The sequence below is a fragment of the Perna viridis genome, chromosome 10 (genome assembly GCF_037379345.1).
Source record: "Perna viridis isolate PV_CMFRI_1.1 ecotype Kerala chromosome 10, ASM3737934v1, whole genome shotgun sequence".
Classification (NCBI taxonomy): Eukaryota; Metazoa; Mollusca; class Bivalvia; order Mytilida; family Mytilidae; genus Perna; species Perna viridis.
This window is the reverse complement of record NC_142454.1, coordinates 11,821,621-11,836,271: the sequence shown is the minus strand read 5'-3', so window position 1 is coordinate 11,836,271 and position 14,651 is coordinate 11,821,621. Positions and strand designations below refer to the sequence as shown.

At 32.8% G+C, this 14,651-nt stretch overlaps 1 long non-coding RNA gene across 1 annotated transcript; it reads left to right on the top strand.

Moving 5' to 3' along the window:
- Positions 1-192: 192 nt before the first annotated feature.
- LOC148604536 (uncharacterized) lies at positions 193-5,113 on the top strand. The gene is made up of 2 exons (XR_015915998.1): positions 193-639; positions 4,858-5,113. It is a non-coding gene; the product is annotated as an uncharacterized LOC148604536 (long non-coding RNA).
- Positions 5,114-14,651: the final 9,538 nt, after the last annotated feature.

The window sequence follows — 14,651 nt, the reverse complement described above, 5'->3', positions numbered from 1 at the left end:
GACAGTCGTTCCTTACCCGTTATAACCCCGCATCAGAGCACAAACCTAAAATAGTCAACGAATCGACGGTATAAAAGTCAGGTTATTCTTGTATCAATCAATCAATCATACAATTATTTGGACGGGGCATATATGGTGTGGCAAATGCTAATGACAGCGTTTTTCGGGCCTTTCAAGTTCACATAGTAAAATGATAACTAACAATTAAATAAAGATACAAAGTATATTCAATATTATTCAACAAAAATATAGCCTCGAAATTCCGGAAATACATTATACTTTAACCATTAGGACATGCAGATAATAATGTCCTTAAACCATCTAGTGTAGTATCATGTACATGTATCATATGCAAATGTGGTTTGTAAACGTCACAATAAATCATTCAGGACTATAATATTTGATCATGGTACAGCCCCGTTTAGTGTTATCTGGTAACGGTTATATCGGACTGTGATATGACTGTGCATACACAAAGTAGAGTAGATAAGTACTTTGTCAATACTTAAACAACCTGTCTTAATCATAACAGAATTTTAACTCTACTTTTCTCGACTTTGATATGGCTTGAACGTCTATCGTTTTTACCTCCGAAATATTGTTAGATTTATTAACCCGGAGAAATACAACGTACTGCAGGTAAGTTTTATATGTGTGAAATATATATATAATAAGTGCATCTATAAAGATAATTTGTATTAGTGTTGTTCTGTATTAACATGTACGGTTATTCATTTCGTTATGGTAAGATTGTTTATATAGTGATATTTAGATTTATACAGTTACATACACAAGTAAGAACGTAGGACCGCCATTTTCGTTAGCACTGAAGTAAACGTGGCTTACCTTGTATAGGGTTTTTAAGTCTCGTTCTTATTTCATTTTCCTTACAGGAATTTTCGATGAAGAACGTGTTGAAATCCGAAGACCGATCTGCGTTTTATTGTTTACTTCCAGGATCTCAGGACGCTACATTTCAATGCAGAATCATCTATTTGTTGCTTTTCTAAAAACTTTTTCATGCAGAAATATGTAATTATTTGTAATTTTCGTTGATGTTTTTACACGGAAAAATGTTTAACTTTTAATTCTAAACTCAATACTTTGTAAATGACAAAGTTCCCGCGCAATTGAATGGTAGATTAGGACCCATTTTCGTGAAACCACGGAGTTACATGACGAGACTTACATACCCTATCATCAAGAACAGTACTATATGCTATATGGGTGTACACAAACTAAACTGTGATATAGATAATGGTGTTTTTTTTTTCACCCTGATTAAATGTTACAAATGGGAAACGCAGTCGCTACTAAAGGTACATACTTATTATATAAGATTAACATGATACTTGAAGAATTTTAAATTACCGATATATCATGGACGATCTTATACATCATAGTCGACTGTCATTTTGCCTTGAATGCATTCTCAGTTTTTGCCTTCTTCAGTTCCTTTGTCATATATATATAAGAAAAATGGTCGCTTAGAGTAATTAAATCTAAATTGACCAAGTTGTCTTGTTTTATGCTTCTTGTTCTATTCTTCCTTTTTTTTGTTTGTGTTGGCGCCATAGATAGGATCACTAAACAAATAACGCTGCACCAGAAGACCTGCAATAAATCTCTAATGGAATGTATTTTTGAGTTATCTCGCATTCCTCGGTACAAATAAGTCTTCTTAATACAGATTTCCACTAATTTGAAGAACGAACGGACGTACCGGTAGTGATCGTCTACATTTGGAAATAATGCACAAATTATGGTTTAACTGTATTCTATATGCTTGAAATTAAAATAAAAAATAAATATAATGTCTTTACATACTGGGTCATTTTAATGTATTAGACTGAAATATATTTAAAATTTCATACGTACCTTTTGTTCGGTTACGAAAGTACACGAATCGCTGGGATAATGAAAGGAGACAAAACGTTTAATTATTAATTTGTCGCCCATTATTTTTTTCTTTTTTTTTTTACTATTTTTGCAGTTTTTCAATATTTCTTATATATAATGATATTACCAGAATGATTAAAAACAAAAACAAAAAAAATCAAAAACAACAACAAAAAACAAAAAAACAACTATTTTGAATTTTGTAAAATGAAAACTATTATTTCTTTGCAAACTATTTGGCAAATCTACAGTCAAATAGATTTTCCGCGCATTCGGTAACTTTCTAAGCCTATCAAAGAAAGGTACTCTTTGTCTGTACATAAAATCTCTGATCGGTTCTCAACCGAGTTCTTGTAGAAGACGCGATTTTGGGACGTTCATTCTGATATTAAAAACCCATTTCGCAATGTGATACTTCCACGACTCTAAAATACGACACGCGTTGTCAGTCGCGACCAACTACACAGCACACCCATAAGAGATTGACGGTCGAATTATCGATTTCCATATAGCATGGCCAAAAGTTAAATATACGTTTAAACTTCCATGCTGGTATAAGAGACTATTAGAGGATTCAGTTTCCGTTCAACAGTTTCTTTTAAATAATTAACAACATGAAACCTAAAATCAAGTGACCGCGGGAATTAGACACCAAGGTACTTATATTCATTCGTTTCCTCAAGTAAGTCCCTCCCTAGTTCTCATTCTTTAAATTTATCGATATAACCATTACCTTAGACTTCTTTGAATTTTAGCTTTAAGTCACTTAAAATTCATATGCTATATCTAGGATCGATTGGAGTCAATCTTCGGATTTTGCCATCAGTACTATATCGTCAACAAACAATAAGCTATCAATTGATTTATCGATTAGATCAACACCAAAACCGTGACAATCTATTTTTTTATCAAAGCATTCATGAACACTGAAAATAGAGTAGGTTATAAACACAACCTTGTTTAAGGGCCATTTCCTGTTCAAATGGATCGGATTTAATTTCACCAACTTTATTGGACACGGAGCTATATAGGGTTTGTATAATAGTCGCCAGCATTTCCCTTGAATGCCGCTTTTCCATAACTACAGATGTAATAGAATAACCCTGCTCGCCAAACTCTATCAAACGTTTTGGATAGATCCAAGAACATGAAAAAAGTTTCACGCATTGAGCATAGACCCTGTAATGTAAAAAGGATGTATGTTACTTCCCTGAACACCCCATAAATGAACAATTTTTTCAGAAAATTATTAACGCCATTCTCTCACGTGCGGTATTTAGATTCAATAATCTGCATGCTTATGTGTATTCGGATATAATAATCTTAACTGTTTTAATCTAATGTATCCAAAAGGAGATAAGCGTCCTAAAATTAAGCGCATTTTTTATACAGTTTTGTTCAGAAAGAGTTCATAAACAATGATTTTGAAGAACATTCGGACAAACATGTAAGCAGCTGGGTTAATAGACAAGCATACATGTACAGTCAGTCTGTACATGTATGAATTATAGGAAAGAGTAGTTTTTGAAAATGAAACAAATCTCCAGAGAGAAAATGGTGTAACAAAAAGCGTCGTCAAATCAATTGGCAAAACAAAACATTTCATGTACATTTGAAATTATTGAACATTCACATGATTTTGCGAGCGATATAGCTAGTTACTTCTTAACTTGGTCGTACTTCATATTATTTTTTGGTTGTTTGAACCTGCATGAACAATATCAGTACTATGAATCTGTTCCAGTCTCATCGTTTAAATGTGACCTAGACCCTACATATATTTCCATGTAATTTCTCATATATATATACCTTAGGCAAGCATTTATTTTCAATAAAATATATCAAGTTTTGATATAGTGTATATGATGTCGAGCGATCGCTCTGCCATTGGAAGTTTACAAATTGAAAAAAAAATTAACAAGTTATTTGACTTTTAGTGGTACTTTAGATTTTGCATAATTTATGATCAGTAGCATAAATCCCGTGCTTCATAAAAATGTGATTTATTCCATACTTAATTTATAACCAATTAGCTTCTTTTCAATACTTTAAGGTTAAGAAAATTATATATATATATATATATATATATATATATATATATATATATATATATATATATATATATATATATATATATATATATATATATATATATATATATAACGCAGACATGCCTGTATCCATGCGGACGATATTCGGGTTGATTATTCAAACGCTTAGACTATAACTGAAAATTAGCTTGACTTCCATATATTACATGTATCTGTTCTAAAAATGAATCTTTAATATAAATTTTTTATCGGATCAGTTGAACTGGTGGTACAGGGGTTAGGGCCCCCTTTTATTGGGAAGTTCGCCTATTTCATGCAAAATTGGGACAAAAAGGGCTATTACGCTTAATACTCTGGGATCCTTTTTTTCTCCGGTCCATTCCTTTTTACAATATCTGGATGTTCGTTTGCTGTCGCATTAATCTGCTTATCAAAAGTATTGCACAAAATATGATATCTGACACAGGTTGCAAATGCTGTGTTAACATAGTTGAGATCTCCAATGAAGATATGAACTAGGAAATATATACGAATGGTTCTTTGGTTTTCACCTGCGCTAATTACTTTAAATCAGCTCTCTCTTTCTTCATGGTCAAGCGCACTAGGTTTTATGAAGGCAAGTTTCATTAGTTACTTTCGTTTACGGCGAGTTCCGTCAAATTAGTGGAAATATCTATACCCGGCTTTTAGATATAGACCCATATACTAAAATAAATTACAATAAACAGAATAGCATTCAAGATTAAAACAGGTTTAACTTTGAAAATAATATGCTGAAACTATAATTAAATACAAGGGCAAGCACTAACACTTAAGGATCAACGTATGCGCATGCTCATTCATGACACTTCTGGTTATTTCATTTTCTGTTCATTTTGCTGCACGTTATGCTCTTTATATTTTTTAGAATGATATCGATTTCGATACTTTGTCCTCTATTACTGTGCCTTGTAAGTGTTTTCTCGGAGGACATCAAGGAGCCTTATTTCAAACAAGTTACTCTAGAATGCACAATGAACCAAACTTATCCGTCATTAGGCATTCCCAAAAGATACTGGATATTTCCGAACGGTAAAACGTATGAAAATGATAGCAATGCCCCAATGTGTCGTAAACAGAAGTGTTGGACAATGGATTCCTCTGGATTTAATGTGACTATCAAACGTATCAACGATGAAGATTTCGGGGTTTATTACTGCGTTAACGTTTTTGATAGAAAGAGTATTCTTGTTGAGAGACGTGGGTTGAATGTAGATGGACCGTATTTCGGTGATCTTCTACAGCAATACAAGAAAAATGCGATGGTCGGTGGTATAGCTGCTGCTGTTTTGTTTGTTGTTCTTGCTTGTTCCTGCTTCCTCTGGAATTGTCGTTACAACAAGCGAAAAAATATTAAAGGCGACTCGAGAAATGGCGAACTTACTGATATAAACATGGTACATAGTCAATATGACAATAAAGCAATGGATGAAAAACTATAAATATACAGTGTAGATATTCATAGTATGAATTTAAGCTTTAATAATCAGAACTCCGCTAGACTTATTTGTATGAGCAGTTATATTACAAGAGTCGTCTTCGATGGAAGGTGTATTTGGCCCAAATAACATGCGCTAATTTTCGTGCACTAGTGTTTCAGAAAGACGGTTTTTTGAAATATGAATTGATAGTCTGGGACTGGTCTGGCGGTCCTTCTTTTTTATTCAATTTTAATTCACGCATGTTCGGTCTTCTCACCCAATCGGATTATTAATTTTGATGATAGAATCAAATTAATATCGTATATTGACATAGCCTACAAAAGATTCAATGTGATAAAAGAAAGACAATCCTGGTGCTTTTTTTTACTGAAAGTTCATAATTCCTTGCGTCACATCAATTAACGGTAATTCATCCTAAATCAAAATCAAGCGACCTCTAGGCCCTATGTTGATTAAAAAAATCATAACTGGTATATGGTGACTTTGTATATATGTTAAATAAAATAGTAATAAATTGCATTTGTTCAAGGGCATTGCTAATTGAATATAAAATAACATTGAATCTATTTTCGATTAAGTTCCAGTTTCATGCAACTTGACTTGTAGTGACAATGTTTGATCTAATAAAAGGGATAGCATATAACAGAAATTATGTATATTGCGTGTGAAATGTCTTCTGTTTACGACAAAGTGTGGGCGAAAATGTATGATTTCATTCCTTACTAAATGAAAGGCAATTGTAAAACTAGGCAATGTGAGTCTTGTATATGAGATGGCATTACATCTGCGCAAATTCCAGACAGGAGATTGAACGATTTCGCACAACTCACATGTATTTTGGTGTTACAATTGAGCACACGACCTGTTTGAAAAAAGTATTATGATTGCGCACAGTTCATAAACAATGGACACCATTTAGTAAATTAATTTATCACACTTCATGTTAATTTGCTGAATTTTGATTAATTTAATACGAGGGTAATATTCTGCTCTATCACATGGCTAAGGGTAAGAGTACGCAGTCGGTACATTCTCACTTTTAACCCTTTGACCTTAAAGACGCTCTTCCATGGAAACTCAAGTCACCTGATCGGAATTCTGTTTTCCGATTGGCCAAATACTGATACCATAGTGGTGTTCGAAAAAAAAAACTGCATCGAGATTGCGTGCCATGTGTTATTTCCTGAATGCAATGCAGATTATAAGTAGAAAGAACAAAATTTGTTAAATTGTTAAGGAAAATTTTTACAAAACTTAACGATTGTCAGCTTTACTTTCATCTGTAGCAACGTCCCTTCAGCATCCGCGTATGGAGTTTTCATATCACAACATACGTTATGCCAGAGCTTGCCGTAACTACGCAGACTTTTTGTATCGCGCTAGGACTCTTACAGTTAGACTTCTGGAATAGGGTTATGATTTTTTATGACTTTTGATGAGGAACTCGGGTGTTTCTAGAAAAGCAGAAGACGCTTACCCTACCGGTGCACCTGGTCCATGCTCCCAGTTTTTAGTGGAGTCCGAGTTGCTCATTTGCTTTTGTTACTTTGTATGTATTATTTTAGTTACTTAATGTTCTCTGTTGTGTATGTCTGTTTTCCATGTTTGGTCTTTGTCCTTGGATTTTTTTCTTTTGATTTCCGCTGGAACCTTGGTTCCCTTTTATTACTCTTTACTTATGATGCCAAATTTACTACGAATCAGTACCTAGTAAACATTTCTAATTGTATTGTCAAATTAAAAAGTGATTTACGTTGAAACTGTAAACGATAGTGTTCAAATGAGAATTATGAGAATTATGTCATTGTTGTCCATACACTGCAGTCTTAACATCTTGTGTTTGTTTGTTTGTTGGTTTGTTGGTTTTTTGTTGTTGTTGTTGAATCTGTAAAGACATATGGTAACAGTTTGATTAAATAACTATATGTCATATAACAGAAAAAAAGAAACAAAAACAAAAACAACAAAAATCTTCTTATTGACATTTGTGATTGTGAGCAGGGAAAAGGTCCGCCACAAATACATTGAATAAAGGTCCAAAAAGGGGGTGTCATCCACATTTTACGTTTACTGTTTCAAATGAATGCAATCTTTGAAGAAAATAAAGACTAAAGACAAACATACAAAACTAATTGTTAGGACTTACGTTGAAAAAGAAGGAAAATGGAACATTCAGTATAATAAAATAAATAACATATAGCTTAGAGGGTGATAGAGAGTTTGTTACCCCTTGAAAATACATTGTCACCCTCGGCTACGCCTCTATTTGTCAACAATTTTCTCGGGGTAACAATCTGCTCTATCACCCTCTTAGCTATATGTTATTAATATAGTATACGATGAATGACTGCTACTTGTATGTTGTCGTGTCAATTTTTGTGAGCGTTATTATATACTTTGAAAATTAAGGAGCAAATAAAATCATTCGGAACCTATACTATCTTTTGCACAAAAAATAAACTGCAATGCTATGTGTTAAGATAAACAACAGAGAACACGAAAACCAAAACTGAAAGCATCTACATATATACATGTAGGACTTCGCTAACGCTCCGCATCCAATAAGAATGATAGTTGCTGGATGTGTAACCAAAAAGCGAAATGTAGTACGATTGGAACTTTCATTCACATGTCAGTTAATTAAATGAACCTATTCATGTGCAATGACATGAACTTTTAATCAGTTGTGTAAAATACATATACAAAAGGGTCAAGGTTAACAAAGTCCGAAGTAACGGTTGACAAGACAATAAAAAAAAACAAACAGAAACATTTATGATTTACATTACAGCGACGAAAATAAATCAAATAAAGTAGAAATAAAAACAAACAAACAATAGTCCGAAAGTAATAAAAAGACACAAAACAGTACTGTGAAATAGGAAGAGGGGGGGGGTTGTTCCTCATACACAAGTACACAACACATGTATTTGTCCGTATAAGAAGCGGGTAGGTATAAGTAAAATTTAAGTAATAAGATAATTTTTTTTATTATTGAATTGCTCTTATAAATAACACCCTTGTAGCACCCCACCCCCCCCCCCCGCATAACTGCTATAGTGAGCTACTGAGAGAAATTGTCTAGAAATCACCATCGTAGGACTGCTATCGTGTGCTAAAGATAGAAATGTCCTGGAAAACACCCTTATAGTACTGCTATCATGAGTTAATGAAAGAAATGAGAGTAAACTCCTAGAAAATACCCTTGTAGTAGTGCTATAATGAGCTAATGACAGAAACCCCTAGTCTAAGAAAACAACCTTATTTTACAGCTATAGTGGCAGACATCTCATAGAAAACAACTTTGTAGTACTGCTGTCGTGAAATAATATGATAAATCTGTTCGAAATCTCCTTTGCATTGCTGCTTTATTAAGGTAAAGAGAGAAAAGTTTGGCTGGTTATACAGAGAATAAGAATGGCAGGTACACTTTCTACATAGCGCATTTCAGCCAAGTTTTAAACTATCAGATTTTACTGCATCCTCCTATATCTGCTGTGAAAAATATATAAGGTTTCTTTCTGGGGTCTATTGTAATGAACGTATTTAAGCCATAAATTGTACATGTATCGCCGTTAGTACAATAGGGCCTGAATCACTTTTATTTGGAAGTATTATACTTAGAACCAAATGTATAATGTTTTTGTAATTGTTCTTTTCCAATCGAGATGAATAATGTTCTAATGCGTTTACTAGTAGGTGTAAATAGCATACAACTAATAAAACGTATTACAAAAGAAGAAAATTCATACAGGAACTCCAAAATACAGAACAAATACATAACCTAAAATACAAAATTCTGGAACTATTACAATGCGAATGTTGTGGGTTAAGATCTAGGTCGGGTAATTAATCACAGCGAGGTTATATGTATCGATTAGATTAAGTCCGTGATCCCTTCTGACGTTATTCATATCATACATTGTAGTTCGATTGTAAATCATTAATACAACCGAACAATTAGGTTCATAGACCGTGTGTACAAACCCCAAATTAACAAACTACTTTCATTTACATATAGCTTCTTTACCTTTATTACGAATAGGATATTAGACTCAAATCGAGATAGCTAAATGATGGTACGGGCTTTAGCGGGTCCTTTTAAACACCGTAAATTGATTATCGATATTAGAATTATTTGAGAATTTACAAGTCATAATGTTAGACGTTTTTTTTTTCTTATTTCTTGAAACATAAAAAATTTAAATTGAAGGTAAAGTTCTCCCAACTTCATAAGGCAAAATAAATTTGATGGGATTTCAATGTGATTTGAAGCGATCACCTTACTCCCATTTATCAGTAATGAACAACTGGACGGGGGAGTAAATTTACTGGAAATTAAAGAAATTCCGTCTAAACATGAGACTTGTACTAACTGTAACTTGTCCATTTAGTAATTTATCTTAATCTTGCTTATTTGTATTATTTATTTATATATATTTTTTTTGATAATTCGATGCCTTAAAGCAGTTGGTTCAAACCATGATTTTATGTAAATTATGAAATTCAATTTCTGTTGTTTACACTTATGCACAGAGAGGAAGACCATCATCGCATGCATATTTTTCATATATAGGAGATCAACGGTTCTTATTGGTTAAAACATGGTCATGTGGTATTCATTAATGTCCTAACGTACATTTAAATGTCGGAAAAAAAAAAAAAAAAAAAAAAAAAAAAAAAAAAAAAAAAAAACATTATCACATGCTAATAACAAATGGCCGGAAAATTATCACACAGTAAAATATCAACAGATTCTTCACTAAAATAAACATAATGTTTTACGTATGTAGATGACATTTTTGATAGATTGACTGCCCTTCGGAAGTGTCATTACTTTAAACAATGATAATGCCCTCGCATATGCCGATCGAGATCGAGCAATATCACTGTCCATTTGGTAGTCGATTTATCACAATGATCCTACTAAAGCAACCATGGTCTAATTCTTTATCTAGCAAAGTACAATTTCATTAAGTTGTTAAGTTATAACAATACATCATAGTGCTGAAAGTTTTTATAGGATATATCTATGTTTTGTACTTGCATTTCATTGTAAGTTATGACAGTACATCATGGTGCGCTAGAAGTTTTAACACGGCATGCCAATGTTTTGCACTTGTTCATTGTAATGTCTAAGCGCGCAGGTTTAGCGGTGTTACATCATTAACAGATAAACATCTTGTCGTGTTAGATAATTAAGCTGGATAGCTTTATAACTTAGGATGCTGACTCATTCTCTTCTTCATGGGAAACAATTAGTAAGGAACACCTGTTCTTTGTTGATACAGACGTTTAGTTATTGTAATGGAAGATTATGCAGCTTGTTTTGTTCATGACAATTTGATACAAGTACTTCAATTTTACCTAGAGTTTTGGAATACTAAGTCAATTATTACGCATTGTGATGAATGTACCCACATCAGATACAATGGCCAGATGCGGTTAAGACGAAGAAAAACACTGCAGAAATATGATGTCAAGAGATAAAACATATATGGATGATTTCAAAGCAGAATTAATTGCACCACACCTAATTATTTACTCTGACATTTGTTCCGAATTCAATCTATTCCATTACCGTAACAATACTGTTTGATAGTTTCCATGCCTTTCTTAAAATCATTGCTACAATGTGTAGCCATGTAGTTTGTTTGGGTGTTTTTGTTTTTTTTTTTTTTCGGGTGGAAATGATTCGCTGTTGTATATGTTAGAAATGTTTTATTTTGCAACAAAGCAAACCATCTGGAGTTAATTAGACAAGATTATCAAGAAAAACCAACCTTAACAAAAGTCAATACAATCGTATTATCCAGTACCAAACATAGAAGATTTTTATGAAGATAAAGAGGGGGATACAAAGAGAATAAAGCTGCATATACCAGTAGGTATTGTACTCCTAGTTTAGTAACAGATGTATTATTTGTATTTCATGATAAACTTTTTAACATGTATTACTTGTATTATCATCACATATTCTTAGGATGTTTACATTTTCGATATATTATGCTTTGTTACGGCGCTACATAGATGGGATTCGCCCTGTGCTTTCATTATATTGAAAAGCAATATCTACTTCATAAATTGTAAATTATTTGAATACAAGAAAGACGAATGTTATTTGTTGGTATAAATTGTTGTTGTCTCCGTGTATAGAAAGCATTTAATCTAGTGTTCAGTGTCATAGAAATTTTCTCCCTATATCACTGATTCATGTATTCAATGAGGTGAACTGTGCACAGAGCATACTATTTATATATTTATCAACCATTGTCTATACGCGTAGTCATTGTTTGAACTACTCACGCATTATTTTCACATGCATAAAACATGGTTATTCCATGGACATTAAGCATGGATCACGAGTAAAATTAAACATGTTGTAATCATATCTAAGTATACTGTATATAATACAATATTATTTCGGTAATGTCTAAAAATAGCTTAAGTAACAGAAACAATGAAATGCTGTTGATTCGTGCTCTCTCTTTTTGTTTCTAGTCAACGGCATTTCATTGTATCCCTATTACTTAAACCCTGAAAAAAAATGTTTATGCCAATTTAAGAAAAGTAATCGAAAACAACGGAGTGACAACAGAAACATGTATACATTTAGAGGAAACATCAAAAAGAGCAAATTTAAACATTAGCAAAAACACGCAGAACACATAAAGGGACAAGGACAAAAAAAAATAAAGAAAAAACAATACCACACACACACACACAGATAAGCGGCACGAATTCCGCCAAAAGCGACGAACAAAAAAAAATAAATAAAAAATAAAAACAACAACAAACCAACAAAAAAAAACAAAAAAACAAAAAAACAAAACAAAACAAAACAAAACAAAAAACAAAAAAAAAAAAAATAAGAAACACAAATTTTAAAAAGTGGCGAACTTAGGTTATATAAGCTGTGATTTGCTATTTTATATTCCAGTAGTAGAAATGAATCATTAGTGCTGGCGTATAAACCGGTACAATACAACTTTTGATTAGCTAAGTAAATAATCAATAGTTGTTGTATTTGATTGATAATATTGCTGATATTACATATTTTATCTTGATAAGTACATTTTTGCATATTTGATCAGTAAGTTATCAATCCAGGGATAGCTATAATTAGTTATCAGTAACGATTGGGAAGATGATGATACATTTGCAACAGTGGTCAATACACATGGGTCAATAGAAATAAACAGAACTACCGACTAGTGCTTCAAAAGGGCTTTATTTAATTTTCCATTTATTTCTATTGTGACAATTAATATTTATTATTCTGAAAAGTGATCATAAGTTGGGAAAAATAGTGTGATAAGATATACTAGTAGATATTCTTTTCACATTTACTAAAGCTATAACTATTCTTTCCTTGTTGATATTATCTATTGTTTGTTCGTTGATTTATTAACAATTATGCATGTCTATTTAAATGTGTTATCAAAAAGTTATCATGGCATTTCCCATATTGTCCTTGCACGAGTCATCGACCCATATCAGCCCTTAACTACGTGACGGACTGATTCTGTTGCCGTTATGGAAATCGTATAACTATTTGTCCTTTACAAGTACATAGGAAAGTAAATTTTGCACTAAAGCGTTGAATGATTTTACAATATATTTTTTCTCCTAGTACAAAAATCACATTTTGCTCAATATGTGTAAATACCTTCAAATATGCCATTTTTTTTAATTAATTCATTTTTTACAATTAAGTACATTAATCTTTTCCTACATGTAGGTAGTAGTGACCCTTAGTCGATGAGTAAATTATCTCCTTGCCTATCTGTTATCATTCTTGATCATTATGTGATATACCTTTGCAAGAAAGTAGTGAACCCGTGTCAATGAATTATGTCCAATTTGTATATCTTTGCCATCGAGTGAGCAAACTTATTATACTTGGCGTCACATAAATAACATACTGTTAAAATTTGAATAAAAATATTTTCTACGACTTTATTGACACCTACCGTCGTTTAAATTGTCTTAAATGACTTGCTCATTCGTTTAGCCAAACGGCTTCTCCCTAAACAAGTCGCTTACTAGCTTAAATCATGCGTAACAAATCCTTACGGGAAAATCCCATACTAATATCCGCCATGTTGGTTTCTACGGGACGATTTGTTTACAAACGAAGTTCGTAAGTTCCCGTCGAACTCCGGTGACAATCGTCTGCTTGATCAACTTCTCGGTATTGTACGTTGTTCGCGTAAAATAAATCCGAGATATCCGAAATAACGCCGAAGTGCATTCTGGGTTCTTCGGTTTTTGGACAAACCATATAAACGTAAACAACATCTCCTAGCAACCCGATCACTGTAAACATGGCCGACTTTTTACAATGTAAATATTGGCACCTAGAATTAAAATCTGACCGGAATTTAACGATTCAATGTTTAGGGAGAAGCCGTTTGGCTAAACGAATGAGCAAGTCATTTAAGACATTTTAAACGAGGTAGGTGTCAATAAAGTCGTAGAAAATATTTTTATTCAAATTTTAACAGTATGTTATTTATGTGACGCCGACTATAATAAGTATTATACATTTACAAATTGATTTATCCACTGAACCGGGGCAGGGTTACAATTTCAGTAATAATATTGGCAAGCGGTTCTGTTGATAACAGATCCCGCTGTTGACTAAGTTTAATTTACTCACCTCCTTGGTTCACGTGCCTGTGCTTGCTAGGTGTAGAATGATGTGATTTTCTGCGATAAGGATTTTAATAATGTATAACAAGTAAGCCTTTCCTGCTAATGAAGTAAAACTCATTTGGATTGTTCACTAGAAAGGTATTAAGGTTTACATCTTTAGAAAAAGGAAAGTATGAATAATTGATATGCAGTTTATTAACACCGGAGATACTTAGAAAGAAAGATGGAAACTCGCACGACCTACTTGTTAAATGGGCCAGGTGATGATGTGTATTATTGGTGTATTGCATTTTACAACACATTTAAATAATATCCATACACTCAATTAATGCAGCATGTTGAATTTTGCGCATATGTGAAAATGTACATTTTAGCCAAATCTCTACTGGTCTTAGATTATGTAAATGCACTAAGACTGATTTGTCAGTCAAGAAAGAGTTCACGTTAATTATGTCTCGAACATTTTGGTACCCATGTTAAAAGCGGTCATAGGGGATTTCAATGGGTTTAATAAATTTAAGCTTTGCTTATGAAGAACGGTGCTGTTCTTAATCATATAACA